Source organism: Salvelinus alpinus, chromosome 16 (genome assembly GCF_045679555.1).
Source record: "Salvelinus alpinus chromosome 16, SLU_Salpinus.1, whole genome shotgun sequence".
NCBI classification, from domain to species: domain Eukaryota; kingdom Metazoa; phylum Chordata; class Actinopteri; order Salmoniformes; family Salmonidae; genus Salvelinus; species Salvelinus alpinus.
The window spans coordinates 30,573,702-30,584,786 of NC_092101.1; positions in this window are offsets into that span (position 1 = coordinate 30,573,702).

Sequence of the window (11,085 nt, forward strand, 5' to 3'; positions counted from 1 at the left end):
GACTACAGCTCAGCGTTCAACACCATATTGCCCACAAAGCTCATCCCTAAGCTAAGGACCCAGGGACTAAACACCTCCCTCTGCAACTGGATCCTAGACTTCCTGACAGGCTGCCCCCAGGCGGTAAGGGTAGGCAACAACACTTTTGTCACGCTGATCCTCAACACTGGGTGTGTGTACTTAGTCCCCTCCTGTACTCCCTGGTCACCCATGACTGCGTGGCCAAACACGACTCCAACACCATCATTAAGTTTGCTGACGACACAACAGTGGTAGGCCTCATCACCGACAACGATGATAGGGAGGTCAGAGAACTGGAAGTGTGGTGCCAGGACAACAACCGCTCTCTCAATGTAAGCAAGACAAAGGAGCTGATCGTGGACTACAGGAAAGGCGGACCGAACAGGTCCCCATTATCATCAACGGGGCTGTAGTGGAGCGGGTCTAGGGTTTCAAGTTCCTTGGTGTCCACATCACCAATGATCTATCATGGTCCAAACACACCAAGACAGTCGTGAAGAGGGCACGACAAAACCTTTTCCCGTCAGGAGACTGAAAAGAGTTGGCATGGGTCCCCAGATCCTCAAAAAGTTCTACAGCTGCACCATCGAGAGCATCCTGACCGGTTGCATCACCGCCTGGTATGACAACTGCTCGGCATCTGACCATAAGGCGCTACAGAGGGTAGTGCGTACGGCCCAGTACATCACTGGGGTCAAGCTTCCTGCAATCCAGGACCTATATAATAGGCGGTGTCAGAGGAAATCCCATAAAATTGTCAGAGACTCCAGTCACCCAAGTCATAGACTGTTTTCTCTCCTACCATACTGCAAGCGGTACCGGAGCTCCAAGTCTAGGACCAAAAGGCTCCTTAACAGCTTTTACCCTAAAGCCATAAGACTGCTGAACAATTAATCAAGTGGCCACCGTACTATTGCATTAACCCCCTCCCCTCCAAATGTTTTGTACACTGCTGCTATTCCCTGTTTATTGTCTATGCATAGTCACTTCACCCCTACCTACATGTACAAATTACCTCTAACCTGTACCCTCGCACACTGACTCGGTACCGGTACCCCCTGTATATGGCTTCATTATTGTTATGTTATTGTGTTACTTTTGATTATTTTTTACTTTAGTTTATTTGGTAAATATTTTCTTAACTCTTCTTGAACTGCACTGTTTGTTAATGGCTTGTAAGTAAGTGACAAATAAAGTTGATTTGATTTATTGAGAAATGCCTGTTACTTGAACTCTGTGAAGCATTTATTTGGGCTGAAATTTCTGAGGCTGGTAACTCTAATGAACTTATCTTCTGAAGCAGAGGTAACTCTGGGTCTTCCTTTCCTGTGGGGGTCCTCATTAAAGCCAGTTTCATCATAGCACTTGATGGTTTTTGCGACTGCACTTTTAGAAACTTTCAGTTCTTCAAGTTCTTGAAATTTTCCGTATTGACTGACCTTCATGTCGTAAAGTAATGATGGATTGTCGTTTCTCTTTGCTTATTTGAGCTGTCTTGCCATATAATATGGACTTTTACCAAATACGGCTATCTTCTGTATACCACCCATACCTTGTCACAACACAACTGATTGGCTCAAACGCATTAAGAAGACACACCTGTTAATTGAAATGCATTCCAGATGACTACCTCATGATTGTTGTTGAGAGAATGCTAAAAGTGTGAAAAGCTGTCATGAAGGCAAAGGGTGGCTACTTTGAAGAATCTCATGTTTTGATGTTTTGATTTTTTGATTTGTTTGGCACATTTTTGGTTACTACATGATTTCATATCTGTTATTTCATAGTTTTGATGTCTTGATGGGGCCTAAACCTATCACTGTTACAATTAACTGGGTGAATGGAATATGAATGAGAGTATATGCTGTAATAGAAATAAGGCCATGACCAAAAATGTTCCAGCCTCATTTTAAACGGCACTGACCGTATTACCTCCACAATGGCGGTCACGAGTCATGATGGCTGTCAAATTCCACGTCACTGTTTATTCACGGTAATTAGGCTTCTCCAAACTCTGATGCTGCAAATTTTTTTAAATGTATTTTATTTCACCTTTATTTAATAACCAGGTAGGCAAGTTGAGAACAAGTTCTCATTTACAATTGCGACCTGGCCAAGATAAAGCAAAGCAGTTTGACACATACAACAACACAGAGGTACACATGGAGTAAAACAAACATACAGTCAATAATACAGTAGAAAAAAAAGTCTATATACAATGTGAGCAAATGAGGTGAGATAAGAAAGGTAAATGCAAAAAAAAGGCCTTGGTGGCGAAGTAAATACAATATAGCAAGTAAAACACTGGAATGGTAGATTTGCAGTGGTAGAATGTGCAAAGTAGAGATAGAAATAATGGGGTGCAAAGGAGCAAAATAAATAAATAAATACAGTAGGGGGAGAGGTAGTTGTTTGGGCTAAATTATAGATGGGCTATGTACAGGTGCAGTAATCTGTGAGCTGCTCTGACAGCTGGTGCTTAAAGCTAGTGAGGGAGATAAGTGTTTCCAGTTTCAGAGATTTTTGTAGTTCTTTCCAGTCATTGGCAGCAGAGAACTGGAAGGAGAGGCGGCCAAAGGAAGAATTGGTTTTGGGGGTGACCAGAGAGATATACCTGCTGGAGCGCGTGCTACAGGTGGGTGCTGCTATGGTGACCAGCGAGCTGAGATAAGGGGGGACTTTACCTAGAAGGGTCTTGTAGATGACCTGGAGCCAGGGGGTTTGGCGACGAGTATGAAGCGAGGGCCAGCCAACGAGAGCGTACAGGTCGCAGTGGTGGGTAGTATATGGGGCTTTGGTGACAAAACGGATGGCACTGTGATAGACTGCATCCAATTTATTGAGCAGGGTATTGGAGGCTATTTTGTAAATTACATCACCGAAGTCGAGGATCGGTAGGATGGTCAGTTTTACAAGGGTATGTTTGGCAGCATGATTGAAGGATGCTTTGTTGCGAAATAGGAAGCCAATTCTAGATTTAACTTTGGATTGGAGATGTTTGATGTGAGTCTGGAAGGAGAGTTTACAGTCTAACCAGACACCTAGGTATTTGTAGTTGTCCACATATTCTATGTCAGAACCGTCCAGAGTAGTGATGTTGGACGGGCGGGCAGGTGCAGGCAGCGATCGGTTGAAGAGCATGCATTTAGTTTTACTTGTATTTAAGAGCAATTGGAGGCCACAGAAGGAGAGTTGTATGGCATTGAAGCTCGTCTGGAGGGTTGTTAAACCTGTTATGGCTGCAAGCCCGACACCAGTACACTTATGACAACATCCAGCTCAAGTGCAGGGCACGAAATTCAAAATCTATTTTTTAAAAATATTTAACTTTCACACATTAACAAGTCCAATACAGCATTTGAAAGATAAACATCTTGTGAATCCAGCCAACATGTCCGATTTTTAAAATGTTTTACAGCGAAAACACCACGTATATTTATGTTAGCTCACCACCAAATACAAAAGAGGACAGACATTTTTCACAGCAACGGTAGCATGCAGGTAGCATGCACAAAGCCAACCTAACTAACCTAGAACCAACCTAAATAACCTAGAAAAAACTCCCTCAGATGACAGTCCTATAACATGTTACACAATAAATCTATGTTTTGTTCAAAAAATGTGCATATTTGAGCTATAAATCAGTTTTACATTACTGCTACCATCATAGCTACAGTCAGAAATAGCACGGGAGTAGCCAGAGTAAATACAGACACCAACGTCAACTACCTAATTACACATCATAAAACATTTCAGAAAAACATATGGTGGATAGCAAATGAAAGACAAAGATCTTGTGAATACAGCCAATATTTCCGATTTTTAAAATGTTTTACAGCGAAAACACCACGTATATTTATGTTAGCTCACCACCAAATACAAAAGACAGACAAACATTTTTCACAGCAACGGTAGCATGCAGGTAGCATGCACAAAGCCAACCTAACTAACCTAGAACCAACCTAAATAACCTAGAAAAAACTCCCTCAGATGACAGTCCTATAACATGTTACACAATAAATCTATGTTTTGTTCGAAAAATGTGCATATTTGAGGTATAAATCAGTTTTACATTACTGCTACCATCATAGCTACCATCATAGCTACAGTCAGAAATCGCACGGGAGTAGCCAGAGTAAATACAGACACCAACGTCAACTACCTAATTACTCATCATAAAACATTTCAGAAAAATATATGGTGGATAGCTAATGAAAGACAAAGATCTTGTGAATACAGCCAATATTTCCGATTTTTTAAGTGTTTTACAGCGAAAACACAATATATCGTTATATTAGCTTACTACAATAGCTAACACACAGCAGCATTGATTCAAGGCAAACGGTAGCGATAGCACAGTTCGACAGATATATGAAATAGCATCCCAAATTGGGTCCTTATCTTTGTTGATCTTCCATCAGAATGTTGTACAAGGGGTCCTTTGTTCAGAACCGTCTTTGTTTGGATCCAGAACGAACTATTTCCCTCTTGAATTAGCAAGCACACTGGCCGTGCGGCGCTAACCTCTCCTTCTTGAACAAATTCTTGCAACGCATCACGTCTAAAGTCCCGAATAAATTTCAATAATATAATTAAACTATATTGAAAAAACATACTTTAGGATGATATTGTGACATGTATCAAATAAAATCGAAGCCGGAGATCATATTCACCTATAACGACGGTTTTCCAGGAGGCGATTCCAGGTCCAAATAATGGCGGACTTCTCACTCCAAGAGGGTGTATTCAATCCCAGAACAAGATAATCAAGTCATTTCTGCTCTCACTTCCGCTTGACACCCAGGGGAAGGTGTATGACGTGTTTCTATAGTCCCAAGTGACATGCCCTTTTATAGACAAGCTCTTGAAGAGAGACCTCGCTTTTGGAAATCTCACTTCCGGATAGGAAATGGGCTGTAAAAAGAGTTCTGTTTCACTTAGAGAAATAATTCAAACGGTTTTAGAAACTAGAGAGTGTTTTCTATCCAATAGTAATAATAATATGCATATTGTACGAGCAAGAATTGAGTACGAGGCCGTTTGAAAATGGGCACCTCTTTCCAGTTACTCAATACGCCCCCTGCAGCCATAACAAGTTAACACAGTGTCCAAAGAAGGGCCAGAAGTATACAGAATGGTGTCGTCTGCGAAGAGGTGGATCAGAGACTCACCAGCAGCAAGAGTGACATCATTGATGTATACAGAGAAGAGAGTCGGTCCAAGAATTGAACCCTGTGGCACCCCCATAGAGACTGCCAGAGGCCCGGACAACAGGCCCTCCGATTTGACACACTGAACTCGATCAGAGAAGTAGTTGGTGAACCAGGCGAGGCAATCATTTGAGAAACCAAGGCTATCGAGTCTGCCGATGAGAATGTGGTGATTGGCCTTGGCCAGGTCAATGAATACGTCTGCACAGTATTGTTTCTTATCGATGGCGGTTAAGATATTGTTTAGGACCTTGAGCGTGGCTGAGGTGCACCCATGACCAGCTCTGAAACCAGATTGCATAACGGAGAAGGTATGGTGTGATTCGAAATGGTCGGTAATCTGTTTGTTGATTTGGCTTTCGAAGACCTTAGAAAGGCAGGGTAGTATAGATATAGGTCTGTAGCAGTTTGGGTCAAGAGTGTCTCCCCCCCCTTTGAAGAGGGGGATGACCACAGCTGCTTTCCAATCTTTGGGAATCTCAGACGACACGAAAGAGAGGTTGAATAGGCTAATAATAGGGGTTGCAACAATTTCGGCAGATCATTTTAGAAAGAAAGGGTCCAGATTGTCTAGCCCGGCTGATTTGTAGGGGTCCAGATTTTGCAGCTCTTTCAGAACATCAGCTGACTGGATTTGGGAGAAGGAGAAATGGGGAAGGCTTGGGCGAGTTGCTGTGGGGAGTGCAGTGCTGGGTAGGGGTAGCCAGGTGGAAAGCATGGCCAGCCGTCAAAAAATGAAATTCTCAATTATAGTGGATTTATCAGTGGTGACAGTGTTTCCTATCCTCAGTGCAGTGGGCAGCTGGGAGGAGGTGTTCTTATTCTCCATGGACTTTACAGTGTCCCAGAACTTTTTTGAGTTTGTGTTGCAGGAGGCAAATTTCTGCTTGAAAAAGCTAGCCTTGGCTTTTCTAACTGCCTGTGTATATTGGTTTCTAGCTTCCCTGAAAAGTTGCATATCACGGGGGCTGTTCGATGCTAATGCAGAACGCCATAGGATGTTTTTGTGTTGGTTAAGGGCAGTCAGGTCTGGAGAGAACCAAGGGCTATATCTGTTCATGGTACTAAATTTCTTGAATGGGGCTTGCTTATTTATGATGGTGATGAAGGCATTTATAAAAAAGAACCAGGCATCCTCTACTGACGGGATGAGAACAATATCCTTCCAGGATACCTCGGCCAGGTCGATTACAAAGGCCTGCTCGCTGAAGTGTTTCAGGGAGCATTTGACAGTGATGAGTGGAGGTCGTTTGACCGCTGACCCATTACGGATGCAGGCAATGAGGCAGTGATCGCTGAGATCTTGGTTGAATGGTCATAATGGTCATTAGTAGCCTACCAAACTTGCTAACTGCCTGGTACTCAGCCCTCTATTGTCCCTCTAATCACTTTGACATCAATGCAAATGTAATTGAAAATCTAATCAAACATTTAATGAGAGCCCATGATTTCATGTTGCGCAACCTTTCTATAGGCTATGCCTGTAGGGGTACGTGCAGTGCCATCGGGGGTACGTCAAATAAAATGTAATTCACATTTTCAAACAGACCATTTAGATTTTCCAATGGGGCTATACATTTGGGTGATGTTTTTTTCTTGCCTCAGTAGCCTCGTTTCACTGCCAAAAATAAAATTAAACCATCTAGTGTTCAGCGAAATAACAACACAATGTCAAATACAGGTACAGTAGCCTAGTCAAATAAGTAACATCCAATCACATTAACCGTTACTCTCTCGTGGGTATTCCACTAATGGTCCGTATGTAGCCAAACGTAGCTGCTGCTCATTCTGTTTGCTCAAAAATGGTTAAAAAATATATTTAAAAAATAAGGCCCACGTCCATAGAGACACAAAATACTTTTTCAAACCAGCACATGCGTCACAAAATCCCAAATAGCGATAAAATAAATCACTTACCTTTGAAGATATTCCTCTGATTGCAATCCCAAGGGTCCCAGCTAAACAATGAATGGTTGTTTTGTTCGATAAAGTCCCTCTTTATATCCATAAATGTCAGTTTAGTTTGCGCCATTGATTTCTGTAATCCACTCGTTCAACATGCATACAAACGAATCCAAAAAGTTACCGGTAAAGTTCGTCCAAACAAGTCAAACGATGTTTCTAATTAATCCTCAGGTACTCTAATATCTAAATAAATGATACAATTTAAGACGGAGAATAGTATGTTCAATAGGGCAGATAAATAACGAAGAGGGCGCACCTCATTCCCGCACGCAACAAGACTTATTTTCTAACGAGGGACACCTTGGGAAAACTACAACTACTCGTTTGTTTTTCAAAAAACAAGCCTGAAACCCTTTCTAAAAACTGTTGACATCTAGTGGAAGCCATAGGAACTGCAATCTGGGTCCTATCTATTTGTTTTTCCAATAGGCTAGCATTGAAATGGCCTGTGACCTCAAAAACAAATTTTCCTGATGGATTTTCCTCGGGTTTCAAATCAGTTCTGTTATACTCACAGACATTATTTTGGCACACCTGTATTTGGAGAGCTTCTCCCATTATTCTCTGCAGATCCTCTCAAGCTCTGTCAGGTTGGATGGGGAGCATCGCTGCACAGCTATTTTCAGGCATCTCCAGAGATTTTTGATCGAGTTCAAGTCCAGGCTCTGACTGGGCCACTCAAGGACATTCAGAGACTTGTCCCGAAGCCACTCCTGCATTGTTTTGGTTGTGTGCTTAAGGTCGTTGTCCTATTTGAAGGTGAACCTTCGCGCCAGTCTGAGGTCCTGAGCTCTCTGGAGCAGGTTTTTATTAAAGGATCTCTCTATACTTTGCCCCGTTCATCTTTCCCTCGATCCTGACAAGTTTCCAAGTCCTTGCCATTGATAAACATCCCCACAGCATGATGCTGCCACCACCATGCTTCACTGTAGGGATGGTGCCAGGTTTCCTCCAAACGTGATGCTTGGCATTCAGGCCAAAGAGTTCAATCTTGGTTTCATCAGACCAGAGAATCTAGTTTCTCATGGTTCGAGAGTCCATTAGGTGCCTTTTGGCAAACTCCAAGCGGGTTGTCATGTGCCTTTTACTGAGGAATGGCTTCCGTTTGGCCACTCTACCATAAAGGCCTGATTGGTGGAGTGCTGCAGAGATGCTTGTCCTTCTGGAAGTTTCTCCCATCTTTACAAAGGAACTCTGGAGCTTTTTCAGCGTGACCATCGGGTTCTAAGTCACGTCCCTGACAAAGGCCTTTCTCCCTTGACTGCTCAGTTTGGCCGGACGGCCAGCTCTAGGAAGAGTCTTGGTGGTTCAAAACTTCTTCCATTTAAGAATGATGGAGGCCACTGTGTTCTTGGGGACCTTCAATGTTGCAGACATTTTTTGTTACCCTTTCCCAGATCTGTGCCTCGACACAATCCTGTCTCGGAGCTCTTCAGACAATTCTTTCGACCTCATGGCTTGATTTTTGCTCTGACATGCACTGTCAACTGTGGGACCTTATATAGACAGGGGTGTGCCTTTCCAAATCATGACCGATCAATTTAATTTACCACAGGTGGGCTCCGATCAATTAACATCTCAAGGATGATCAATGGAAACAAGATACATCTGAGCTCAATTTTGAGTCTCATAGCAAATGATCTGAATATTTCGCTTCGTCATTATGGGGTATTGTATGTAGATTGATGTGGGACTTAAAAAAAACATTTTTTTTTAGAATAAGGCTTTAACGTAACAAAATGTGGAAAAGGTCATGGGGTCTGAATACTTTCCGAATGCACTGTAAGTACATAGATGACGTGCTGTATTTTTTTCCCCCATGCCCCTGTTCCGAGACGGGTGCTTTATAATTGTCCATTCTAAATCAAAACTAATTTCACACGTATATTATTTAGCATCTGTAAAGACAACATGAAATTGGGCCTCCAGACTGATGCAGCGGTTTAAGGCACTGCATCGCAGTGTTAGAGGCATCACAACAGATCCGGGTTCGATCCCGGGCTGTGTTGCAGCCGGCCGCGACCTGGAGACCCTTGAGGCGGTGCACAATTGGTCTAGCATCGTCCGGGTTAGGGGAGGGTTTGGCTTGCTGGGATGTCCTTGTCCCATCGCGCTCTAGCGACTCCTGTGGCGGGCCGGGCGCAAGCTCGCTGACACGGTCGCCAGTTGAACGACGTTTCCTCCGACACAATGGTGCGGCTGGCTTCCGGTTAAGTGAGCAGTGTCAAGAAGCAGTCTGGCTTGGCTGGGTCGTGTTTGGGAGGACTCATGGCTCTCGACCTTTGCCTCTCCCGAGTCCGTACGGGAGTTGCAGTGATGGGACAAGACTGTAACTACCAATTGCGGAGAAAAAGAGGTAATATATATATTTTTTAAAGACAATATTAAGTTAAGAATATTCTGATGGGTGACAATGTTAGTTATCACTTGTGAATAATGAATTATCACTTGTGAATGATGCCAAGCTTGTGCAGTAAGGCAAGAAACAACGCATGCCTTTTTTACGTGAGTGGTTGTATTTATTTGGGATCTATCGCATCCCACAACTGTCCCAGAGTATATTTGGAATATTTATTTATGGGGGATAGTAGATTGACATAGGTTAGTGCTTTTGCTCTTTGTTAGGCCTACACATCCTGTTGGCTGATAGAAAGTAGGCTAAATGTGGACAGTTCTAAATTCTTCAATATGCGCCTCGGAATTCGATAAAAGGGACACGTGCAGTTGCGTCCACGATGTGTCTGTCATCATTCACTTGTAGCCTACTTCTTAGCTGAAATGCCTGTGAGAAGGACCTGATCACGTGATGGGTATTGGCTAATAAGAATTGAGATATCTGAGAAAGCCATGTGAGCTGTGTTTGAATACTCATACTAACTGCACTAACCGTACTATTTGTGATGTAAATTGAGTATATAGTATGCTTATTGGTCATAGTATGGATATAGTTAGTATGCCAAAAGGTCCCGTATGTCATACCAAAATCGCCAAAATACGAAGTATACAAGCAGTGTACACTATTTCCGTGCATTTAGGGCCCATAATACAATTCTTCCGAAAGTGGGCGTGGCTTCACAACGTTTTCAGATTTCAAGAAAATGGCGGAAAATATGCAGCTGAAGTCGGACAAGAGTGGATACAATTTCATTGCTTTAACTAATTATGACAAATGTTAAGAAAATATTGAGCAATGTAATAAAGTAATGACTCTCCAAATAAGTTACAAATTGGCTGCCAATTTGTTAACAAAACTACATTATACTTCCCAACCGCAGCATATAATTACAGCAGACTTTCCCCCCATTTTCTCTCTCTCTATCTCTCTCCCCCTCTATTCTCTCTTTCTCTTTCTCTCCCTTGGTTCTCTCTTCCTCTCTCTCTGTTCTCTCTCTCTCTCTCTGTTTTCTCTCCCTCTGTTTCCTCTCCTCTCTGTGTCTCTGTAGCTGCAGGCAGGACAGAAGCCATGCATGTCTGGTCTTTACAGAGTAACAGAGAGGGCCTGGTGTTAGTAATGTCATCACACTGAGTCCTCCAGGCTGCAGTTCTGCATCTCTGGAGTTCTGGGGGCCTGCAGCTCTGGAGCCTTGCTCTAGGAGAGTATGTCAGTGAAAGGGACAGAACATTCCAGTCTTTTCCGGTCCATTCAACCAACATTTAAAATTGCACCTTATATTTTCGACTTTTCTAATGCACAACAGTAAGTTTAGACCCGACTGCTTTTTAAAATTTATATTTAAAAATAATTGGGGTGGGGGGGACAATTTTACCTGCTTCTAAAATTGGGGCAGGGACATGTCCCCCCTCGGCTCCTTCACCCGTGGCATTTGCAATTATGGATCTGAATGAATAAGAATGAAGTTCAAGTGTGCGGTTTCAGTCTATAATTATT